This window comes from Bos indicus, chromosome 2, assembly GCF_029378745.1.
Source record: "Bos indicus isolate NIAB-ARS_2022 breed Sahiwal x Tharparkar chromosome 2, NIAB-ARS_B.indTharparkar_mat_pri_1.0, whole genome shotgun sequence".
NCBI classification, from domain to species: Eukaryota; Metazoa; Chordata; class Mammalia; order Artiodactyla; family Bovidae; genus Bos; species Bos indicus.
In genome coordinates this window covers 124580910-124590788 of record NC_091761.1, presented here as the reverse complement: position 1 = coordinate 124590788, position 9879 = coordinate 124580910, and the positions used below count along the sequence as shown (strand labels likewise).

The following is a 9879-nucleotide window of genomic DNA, read 5'->3' as shown; positions in this document are numbered from 1 at the left end:
GGTTCGATCCCTGGGTCAGGAACATCCCCTGGAGAAGGAATGGCAGCCCACTCCAGTACTCTCGCCTGGGAAGTCCCATGAACAGAGAGGCTACAGTCCATGAGCGACTTAAATTTCAATTTGAATGGTTGAAGTGTTTAGGCTTTGCTGTCCATGAAATTTTTCAGGCAATACTGGAGCAGATTGCCATTCCCTCTTTCAGGGGATTTTCCCCACCCAGACAGCAAAGCACCTCTGGCACTGGCAGGCCAATTCTCTTACTACCGTGCCACATGGGAAGGTCGAAGTGTTGTAGCCAGCTTATTCTAGACCAAAAGGGCCTGGACTGTTCTAGGTACAAGATGGTGCCATGAATGTGCCAATCTCGCCTCTTAAGAAAATGTTAAAACTAAAGTAAGTGCATAAACTATTAAACTAAATGCATGAGTCTTATTTACATACAGGAAATGGTAATTCAGAAAGCTAGCCTGTGAGATTATCAATCATCACCAAACCAGATCTTGATGACTGTCACATCTCTGCTATATTTTCCAAATAGGAAATCCCATTTACCAGGGCCCTCCTGAAATGTCTGGGATTATGCCAAGGATCGCTTCCCTAGTTATTTTTATGTGTAGACCTGAGGAGTGGCAGAGTATGTAACCTTTAAAGATCATTAAGCACCAGTCTTGGGCTCAGCCTGAATTCTCACTCAGCAAGAGTAATGTAATTGCAATTATAGAACTGATCCATTTTGTCACTTTCTGAGAGATCAATTGTCAGAGATTGAGACTCTTAATTCATCCTGGGTTTTAAGGAATATTTAAATGAGAATAAGGAATAAATTGAAAACATCAAGAAACTGACACAAATATACATCCATGAGTCTTTTATTGGTCATTTATATGCCAAGTAGCAGCATCACCAAAAACAAAACAGCGATTTCCACCTGAATGCATCCCTGGTCTCTTCATTTGCCTTTTTGGTTCTCTCCTGAAAAGGAAGTATAAGCCAGTGTGTTAGTAACGCCCCAATTAATCAGTGCCCCTCCAGGTTTTCTTAAGAGCTGGTCTCAGTCCCATATCCGCATTTATCATCCACAGATGTCCACTCAGATTAGGTTTCATCCTAGACCAGTCACAGTGTGAAAAAAATACCGAACTAGACAGAACTGCCTGTTTCTACCCAATTGTCTCCCACTCAGAGGGCTGGGTGACTCCATGGTTACCCAAAACCACTGGGCATGAGCAGCAGTCAGGCCTCAGTCTCAAGGTGGAGACTTAGAGCTGCTGCATTCTACTCTCTGGATGTGCTCTTTGGCCTTGGTGCAGGCCAAGTCTAGCAGACTGAGTCACAAAGTAAACATTTTTTGTCATCTGGTTCTGAATAGCCAATAAATACAGCTTCCAAGGAAAGCCAGATGTAAATGATACATTATAAAGACTTTTACACACTGAGTATCTCTCTACTGGCCACACTGTTTAGAGTCCTAACAAGCTAAGTAGGAAGTTGTGATAAAGCTTCAGCTATTTCAACTCACCCAACTCTGTAGATCCGCACAGATGAAGACAGCTTTACTGGCAACAGGTCTTAGGGGGAGAAAAATACCAATCAGGAAGAAAGAAAACTACTGGTATATCCCTCCCAAATACAAAGATATTAGCCAGCAATTACTATACAACTGCCAGTTTCACACAGTCTCCGTTTAAGATTATCCCATTTTAAGGGGTGGAGAAAAGTTCCAAGAGAATTCAACCTTGTCCGAAACTAGCCCACATGCTGTACAGCACACACCACGAGCACAGTTTCAGTACTGCTATTCCTCCTTTTACGACCACCAAGACCAGGGTTTAGATCCGATGGGAAAGGGAACTGGAGGGTCAGCCTGTCTCCAATACCCAACTTTACCTTATTCTAAAGGACGGCTCCAGTGACAAGGTGGTATTTTCAGTTACTTCAGTGTCAGGCACTGCCAGTTAAAAAACGGGGGGCAACCTGCAAAAGAGTGTGGAAGCTCTAACCAAAAATCTAATGTACACAGAATGTGATTTTGATGGAAACACGGATTCAAGTGGAAGACTTCCAGCCCAAATCCTGAGAAATTATAGGAAAGGCGAGTGGCAGCTGCAGGTATTACGCTGACCTGTGCTGTCAAAGTCTCTCCACGTTGCTCTCGCATGCAGTTGGAGATCCCATGGCCACAACAAGCCACAGCCCTTGGAAACATGCTGTACTGACCCCCCAGGCAGCTCCCAAATTACCTCTTCACAGAGAACCTACCGGGTCCTGAGGCTTGCGTTCCATCCCTGTCATGTCCTCTTCACTCACCAGAAAGGTTAGCTTCAGTCATCCTGGAATCTTCTGGCACAACTAAAATGAGAACAGCATTGTCCTGAATGACCTACTCGTTCCATTCATCTGGTTTTCAGAACAAGGTTTTTGACTTGCCTTTGGGCTGATGCCTTAAGCTTTTCAGGGCAAAGACCCAAAGCATGACCACAATCTGCACCACTTGCCCCTGGATTTCCCCAGCACAGCTATCTAACCCACCCATATCTGCATCTGCATACTGGTTCTTGGCCTCTGCCAGCCACTTCTCAAAAGCCTTATTCTTGCATATAAGACCCCATCAATGGAACACTTCCGGTAGCCTCTGAAAACGTTGTCAGTTTTAATAAAGGTCTCTGGTTGTACCTGAGAAATGGCAAGTACAATGGGAACTGTCTTTTCCAGAAATGTTGCAGATCAGTTACAGCAAACAGAACGGCGACCGTCAAGGAAAACTGTCACTTTGGGCTCCTTTTTGACCACAGCAGCTATATGGAAGCAGCTGCAGCTTCGATAAGGGCCACGGGGGCGGGGCGGGTGGGGAACCTAGGTCACAGGGCAGAACCAACACTGCAACCCTCAGACTCACCTAAATCCTGTGTGTCAGGACTCATCTACTGGGACATTCTGGAAACTAAAAGAGAACAGACATCCTATAGGTTCTGATCACCACCTTCTTTTACTATGTGCCAGTGGTTTGTCTCATTTTATCTTCACAGGATCGTTTCCTCAACCCCGTCTTACATCAGATTTAGACTTGTTATTTGCCAAAGTCCCCTATCAATGGAGAAAGTGACAACCTTGGGGTTCAAAATAGGATCTGAATGACTATAGCCTGTCCTCCAAAAAACCTTGTCCTTATATCCACCAGGGTGACTTCCTTATCATGTGTTGTGCAGCCAGATAATTTAGGAGAAGGTAGGTAAGTTAACATGCCCAAGGTCACGGAGCAACTGTCACAGGCCTATTCAAGGTCTGGCTGACCCCAGCACGTGGTCTCCCATAACTTAAACCACTCAGTCCCAGAAACGCCGTACACCCGACCGCCTGCCCATGTTACTCACCCGTCACACCGGAGCACAGGGCCGCGAGGGCCTGCGCGTGGACAGGGCGTGGCCCACACAGGGTCCGGCTTCTTCCACTGCGCCTGAGAACCACGTGGCCTTCCGGCTCTCGGCCCGACTAGGCCAGTAGGCCTGGATCCTCCGTGCCGCGCTCAACATCTTGCCGCCTCTAGAGGCAGCCCCGGCAGGTGCGGCGCCCGTGGCAGCCAGGCTAAGGCCGGGTATGGCGGAGGATGGGTGTGGACCACTGCAGACAGAGAACCCAAGACGGACAAGACGACCGACGCGCGGCAGCCGGGTAAAAGGACGCTTGTGAGGCAGGAAGGGGTTTATATGGGCCCCGCCCCTCGCAGTTGTGCCTGACGATTGGAGCAGCGCGCCGCGCGGAATGATGGGAGTTGTAGTTCGCTCGCCTCTGGCGAGCGGCCGAGTGTCTGACTCGCAGTCCCAATCGCGTGTCGTGCGGGACCCTTTTTACTCGGTTGGAGGAACCTTGTGTAAGTGATTTCTTCAGGATTCGAAGAGATTCCTCCGCCATCATTCAGCACTCAGTGAACATCCAGTAACCCAGGACGGATCTCAAAAATATCACCGACTTTCAAAATCGGGAAGTTAACCTTTAACCCAGTGAACTGAGCCAGCGGTTTTGGTTCAAACCGCCTGAGAGCACGTCGCGGAGCAAAGACTGAGCAGGACTTCGGCGGAGAGATCTGGGGGCGGGCTTCCTTTTCAAAAGGAAGAGGTGACTGATTACAGAGCTCATTAAAAGAATGCATTGTTTGTTCGGGCTTATGTCTTCGGCTAATAGATTAAAAAAAACTACTGAGTGCTTACTGAGTACATTATGCTCGATTATCTCAGCTAGTTTTCAAAATAACCCTGTGTATGGGAATTACAATTATGCCTCTTTCACAGATAAGGAAACAGAAATGGCTTACGCAGATAGCAAGCGAGTTAAGACGTGAAATGAGGAGGTTCACCCCATACGCCACGCTCATAATCACTGTGCCACATACAAGTTTTATCCATAGAATGAATAAGCATCAACATAAAAAAAAAAAAAAAGTAGTGGGACTCTGAGACCTGAATGCAGGGACCCCAGTTTCCATCCGGGGTCAAGGAACTAGATCCCACATGCTGCAACTAAAGATTCCACCTGTGGCAACTAATACCCAGGCGTCCACGCTCAACCAGCTCTGACCCAGGCTCCTCTGTCCATGGGGTTTTCCAGGCAAGAATACTAGCATGCATGCATGCTCAGTCGCTTCAGTCGTGTCTGACTCTGCGACCCCACAGACGGCAGCCCACCAGGGTCCTCCGTCCACAGGATTCTCCAGGCAAGAACACTGGAGTAGGTTGCCATTTCCTTCTCCAGATTCCTAATAAAAGGAAATAAGATGGATACTATAAGTCACCATCAGTTCAGTTCAGTCGCTCAGTTGTGTCTGACTCTTTGTGACCCCATGAATCATAGCACGCCAGGCCTCCTTGTCCATCACCAACTCCCGGAGTTCACTCAAACTCATGTCCATCGAGTCGGTGATGCCATCCAGCCATCTCATCCTCTGTCATCCCCTTCTCCTCCTGCTCGCAATCCCTCCGAGCATCAGGGTCTTTTCTAATGAGTCAACTCTTCGCATGAGGTGGCCAAAGTACTGGAGTTTCAGCTTCAGCATCAGTCCTTCCAATGAACACCCAGACTGATCTCCTTTAGAATGGACTGGTTGGATCTCCTTGCAGTCCAAGGGACTCTCAAGAGTCTTCTCCAACACCACAGTTCAAAAGCATCAATTCTTCGGGGCTCAGATTTCTTCACAGTCCAACTTTCATATCCATACTCAACCACTGGAAAAACCACAGCCTTGGCTAGATGGACCTTTGTTGGCAAAGTAATATCTCTGCTTTTGAATATGCTATCTAGGTTGGTCATAACTTTCCTTCCAAGGAGTAAGTGTCTTTTAATTTCATGGCTGCAGTCACCATCTGTAGTGATTTTGGAGCCCCCAAAAATAAAGTCTGACACTGTTTCCACTGTTTCCCCATCTATTTGCCATGAAGTGATGGGACCAGATGCCATGATCTTCGTTTTCTGAATGTGGAGCTTTAAGCCAACTTTTTCACTCTCCTCTTTCACTTTCATCAAGAGGCTTTTTAGTTCCTCTTCACTTTCTGCCATAAGGGTGGTGTCATCTGCATATCTGAGGTTATTGATATTTCTCCCAGCAATCTTGATTCTAGCTAGTGTTTCTTCCAGCCCAGCGTTTCTCATGATGTACTCTGCATATAAGTTAAATAAGCAGGGTGACAATATACAGCCTTGACATACTCCTTTTCCTATTTGGAACCAGTCTTTTGTTCCATGTCCAGTTCTAACTGTTGCTTCCTGACCTGCATACAGGTTTCTCAAGTGGCAGGTCAGGTGGTCTGGTATTCCCATCTCTTGAAGCATTTTCCACAGTTTATTGTGATCCACACAGTCAAAGGCTTTGGCACAGTCAATAAAGCAGAAATAGATGTTTTTCTGGAACTCTCTTGCTTTTTTGATGATCCAGCGGATGTTGGCAATTTGATCTCTGGTTCCTCTGCCTTTTCTAAAACCAGCTTGAACATCAGGAAGTTCACGGTTCACGTATTGCTGAAGCCTGGCTTGGAGAATTTTGAGCATTACTTTACTAGCGTGTGAGATGAGTGCAATTGTGCGGTAGTTTGAGCATTCTTTGGCATTGCCTTTCTTTGGGATTGGAATGAAAACTGACCTTTTCCAGTCCTGTGGCCTGGAGTTTTCCTGAGTTTTCCAAATGTGCTGGCATATTGAGTGCAGCACTTTCACAGCATCATCTTTCAGGATTTGGAATAGCTCAACTGGAATTCCATCACCTCCACTAGCTTTGTTCTTAGTGATGCTTTCTAAGGCCCACTTGACTTCCCATTCCAGGATGTCTGGCTCTAGGTCAGTGATCACATCATCGTGATTATCTGGGTTGTGAAGCTCTTTTTTGTACAGTTCTTCTGGGTATTCTTGCCACCTCTTCTTAATATCTTCAGCTTCTGTTAGGTCCATACCATTTCTGTCCTTTATCGAGCCCATCTTTGCATGAAATGTTCCCTTGGTATCTCTAATTTTCTTGAAGAGATCTCTAGTCTTTCCCATTCTGTTGTTTCCCTCTATTTCTTTGCATTGATCACTGAGGAAGCCTTTCTTCTTTCCTTGCTATTCTTTGGAACTCTACATTCAAATGGGAATATCTTTCCTTTTCTCCTTTGCTTTTCACTTCTCTTCTTTTCACAGCTATTTGTAAGGCCTCCTCAGACAGCCATTTTGCTTTTTTGCATTTCTTTTCCATGGGGATGATCTTGATCCCTGTCTCCTGTACAATGTCACGAACCTCATTCCATAGTTCATCAGGCACTCTATCTATCAGATCTAGGCCCTTAAATCTATTTCTCACTTCCACTGTATAATCATAAGGGATTTGATTTAGGTCATACCCGAATGGTCTAGTGGTTTTCCCCACTTTCTTCAATTTAAGTCTGAATTTGGCAATAAGGTCATGATCTGAGCCACAGTCTGAGCCACTAGAGTTGGCTGCTGTGGTCCTCCAGGGTTGAATCCCTGTTTCCTGCATCTCCTGTATTGGCAAATGGGTTGTTTACCACTGAGCCACCTGAGATGCCCAAGATTCAGACAGCCAAATAAATAATTTTTTTTTAATTTCCATTATATATTTTAATAAGAGACAAATTGGGAGAGAATAGTTGCAAAACATGCACTGAATAGGAGTCTTGCATCTAAAACATAAAGAACTCTTAAGGAACTACCCTGGTGGTCCAGCGGTTAGGAATCTGCCTGCCAGTGCAGGGAACACGGATTCCGTCCCTGGTCCAGGAGGATCCCCCATGACGCTGAACAGCTAGGCCTGTGGGCCACAATTACTGAGCCTGCGCTCTGAAACCTGTGTGAGCCACACCTATGGAACCCACGTGCTGCAGCTACCGAAGCCTGAGCTAGAACCTGTGCTGTGCAACAAGAGAAGCCACCACGATGAGAAACCTATAAGCAAATAAATGGCCCTTAAAACTCAACAGCAAAGAGTAAAATCACTCCATTTTTAAAAAGGGGGAAAAGAAGGGGGGGGCACAAAATTTGAAAGACACCTCACCAAAGAAGATAAACAGATGGCAAATAAACACATGAATGACGCTCAATATCATAACACTACAAACACAGTGGAAGCGCTAAAAGTTAAAAAGTTAAAAAGATTGACAAAGTCAAGCAACGACGGACAAGTAGAGCACGTGGAAATTTCATACGATATTCAGGACTGTAAAATGGTGCAACCACTTTGGAAAACGATTTTGCAGTTTTTAAATAAGTAAAAATGCACCTACTACCTGACCCAGCCGTTGCAGTACTAGGTATTTCCCAAGAGAAATGGAAAGCATGCATCCACACGAAGACTTGAATATGAATGTTCACAGCAGTTGCGTTTGTAATAGCCAAAGACTGAATATAACACAAATGTCCTTCAACAAGGATTGGATAAACAAATTGTGGTATGTTAATACAGTGAAGTACTATCATGTTGAGTGAAGGAAGCCAGACTATATGCTGTATGATAAAGATTCTAGAAAATACAAATTAATCTTTAGTGGCAGAAAGCAGATTGGTGTTTGTCTGGGAGAGGAGGTCAGGAGAGAAGAATTAAAGAAGGACATGGAGAAACTTTTGAGAATAATAGATGTTCATTATCTCAATTATGGTGGCTTTGGGGATGTACACTTATGTCAAAATGCATATTGTACATTTTTAATATGTGCAGTTTACTCTGTATCAATTACATTTTAATAAAGATGCTAAAAACAAAGAAGTAAGCAAGAGAAAATTCAGATCATGTAATTCACCTGCCCCACAATCACTGACTTCTCAACACATTTGGAATAAATGTGTTGGCCTCTGAAGCCACAGGTGATTTGGCTCCTCCTCTTTGCTTTCATCACCTGATCCCTGGTCTAGGAGGATCCCACATGTGGCAGAGCAGCTAGGCCTCCGTGGCACAACCGCTGAAGTCCACACGTCCTAGAACCCATGGTGTGCAACAAGAGAAGCCACTCCAATGAGAAGCCCACACACTGCAACGAAGAGTAGCCCCTGCTCACAGAAACTAGAGAAAGCCCAAGCAGCAACAGAGACCCAGAGCAGCCAATAAATAAATAAATTTTAAAAATTAAAGAAATAAAATAAAACTAAGATCTGATAGCCAGTGGGAACCTGCTGTGTAGCATGGGGAGCTCAGCTGGTTGCTCTGTGATGACCTAGAGGGGTGAGATGGAGGAGGGAGGGCATAGATGTATACACAGAGCTGATACACTTTGCTGCACAGCAGAAACACAACACTGTCAAGCAATTATATTCCAATTATAAGATTCATTAATTACAAAATAAAACAAAGGAAAAAGAAAACACTAAGATCGGTCTAACGCAAATATACACCTGCTATGACACACAGTTACCCCAGGATTGCCCTGAGAGGAGGACGCCATGATTTGTCTCACTTCGCAGAAGGGAAGCAGGGCTGGGGAGGAGAAAGGGCTCGCCCCCTGGGGAGTCACACAGGCAGTCTATGACAAAGTCAGCTGACAACTGGATTCCAGCGCCAGGTGCAGTCAGGGGCAGACGCGTGACCCAGCCCACAGCAGGCACATCCAGGAGGGGAAGTTCAGGAGTCTGATGCTGACAGCGCACTCTGCCCACATGCTGACCACAGAGGCTTCTGGGATGTCTGGGTTCAGACTCCCTTTCAAGCTGTCCCATGCCTGTCTGCCTTCACCCACTGCCTCTGCCTGAGTACCCTTCCTCGCTTACCTCCCCAGCTTCCACTGTCCTTGGAGACCCAGCTTCAGCTTCAGCTTTTCCAAGAGGTCTTTTCTGACCCCGTGGCTCCCTGAGTCCAACTCTGTTGTGGTATTTGAATGAATAATGAGTGAATGAATAAATGAATAGCACATCCACTTTTTTTCATTCATACAACCATAAATATTTACTGAGCCAAGCACTGAGGATACAGCCTCTGGTCCTTGTCCTCAAGGGGCCTGAGCCTAGAAGGGAGACAGACATCACAAAGGACAAAAGGGCCTGTGACCTCACTAGCCAGTCAATGAGGGGCTTCTTGAAGACACAGATCTAACCTGAGGCCTAAAATTGGGGTTAGTTACCCTTTGAAGAGCAGAAAGGGAGTGTTCTTGGCATTGGGCTAATAAGAGGAAAGATGTTCTGCACAGCTGGAGCAACAGTGGTGGGTAAAGAAGAGAGAGGGTGGAATGGGGGGAAACGGTTCTGCACAGGCCTGATGCAGAAACTGTTTTTCCAGCTGAACAGAGCAAGGTGATGAGAACATCCTGATGGAAACCTCAGAGGGGCAGGTGGCACTGGGGCAGACTCTCCTGGTTTGGACAGAACTGGCAGGGAGGAGTCCTCCCCCAACATACACACCCTACCTGATTTTCCTCT

At 45.9% G+C, this 9879-nt stretch overlaps 4 non-coding genes across 4 annotated transcripts; all 4 read right to left on the bottom strand.

The window, feature by feature from the left end:
* Positions 1-1043: 1043 nt before the first annotated feature.
* On the bottom strand, positions 1044-1117 carry LOC139179253 (small nucleolar RNA SNORD99). Its single transcript, XR_011563648.1, has one exon. It is a non-coding gene; the product is annotated as a small nucleolar RNA SNORD99 (small nucleolar RNA).
* A 617-nt stretch (positions 1118-1734) lies between these two features.
* Positions 1735-1860, bottom strand: LOC139179187 (small nucleolar RNA SNORA61). The gene has a single exon (XR_011563615.1). It is a non-coding gene; the product is annotated as a small nucleolar RNA SNORA61 (small nucleolar RNA).
* A 219-nt stretch (positions 1861-2079) lies between these two features.
* Positions 2080-2210, bottom strand: LOC139179137 (small nucleolar RNA SNORA44). The gene has a single exon (XR_011563564.1). It is a non-coding gene; the product is annotated as a small nucleolar RNA SNORA44 (small nucleolar RNA).
* Positions 2211-2697: 487 nt separating this feature from the next.
* Positions 2698-2832, bottom strand: LOC139179125 (small nucleolar RNA SNORA16B/SNORA16A family). The gene has a single exon (XR_011563549.1). It is a non-coding gene; the product is annotated as a small nucleolar RNA SNORA16B/SNORA16A family (small nucleolar RNA).
* Between the last annotated feature and the right edge of the window lie 7047 nt (positions 2833-9879).